The sequence below is a fragment of the Myotis davidii genome, unplaced genomic scaffold (genome assembly GCF_000327345.1).
Source record: "Myotis davidii unplaced genomic scaffold, ASM32734v1 scaffold142, whole genome shotgun sequence".
Classification (NCBI taxonomy): Eukaryota; Metazoa; Chordata; class Mammalia; order Chiroptera; family Vespertilionidae; genus Myotis; species Myotis davidii.
This window is the reverse complement of record NW_006294400.1, coordinates 377,194-377,849: the sequence shown is the minus strand read 5'-3', so window position 1 is coordinate 377,849 and position 656 is coordinate 377,194. Positions and strand designations below refer to the sequence as shown.

Sequence of the window (656 nt, the reverse complement as noted above, 5' to 3'; positions counted from 1 at the left end):
CTTCCTCTTCCTCTTCCCTGTCCTCAGCCCAGCTTCCTCCCTGCCCCTGCCTGTCTGTGTGTCTGTCCCTCTCCTGGCCTCAGCCCGCAGGTAAGGGCCAGCTCCCCTCCGGCTGCAAGGCCAAGGACAGCTCCTCTCCATCCCGAGGCTCAGGGGCCTCTGCTCCTGTGTTTGTAAGATAATCGGTTAAATACAAAGTGTGCCATTATACAAAAAGCACACATTCTCCTGACCTTTTAAGCCAGTTGGTGAAAGCATAATACCAGTAAGACTAAACCTAACTGCAGGGACAGGAGGGGGCCGCAGCTGGGGGCAGCGGTGCGGCGGTACCCCCTTTCTGCAGGGACGCTCCTCCCTGCTGGCGGAGATGAGAGCGAGCAGCAGCGCCCAGAACAAACAGCATTTTTTTTTACAACTAGAGGGGGAAGCAGAGCTAAAAATAAAGCGCGGAGATCAGTATCTGTCAGCCTGACAGCTGATTGGCTGCGCGGAGATGCATATAATTACCCGCCACCGGCGCCGGGGAGGCAAAGCCGGGAGAAACTGCTGAGACGAGGTTAGGATTTAACCTTTAAATTCTGGAGCCACCGGAAGGAAGCCGAGGGGGGACCACGGCGGCGGTGCTAATGAGGCTGGGGGGCGGGGGCGGGGCCCCC

The 656-nt window shown here is 58.1% G+C and overlaps 1 long non-coding RNA gene across 1 annotated transcript in view; it reads left to right on the top strand.

Moving 5' to 3' along the window:
* Positions 1-499: 499 nt before the first annotated feature.
* Positions 500-656, top strand: part of LOC107183896 — a 1,636-nt gene continuing 1,479 nt past the window's right edge. The window contains exon 1 of the long non-coding RNA XR_001514715.1: positions 500-556. This is a non-coding gene — a long non-coding RNA (uncharacterized LOC107183896). The remainder of the gene's footprint in view (positions 557-656) is intronic.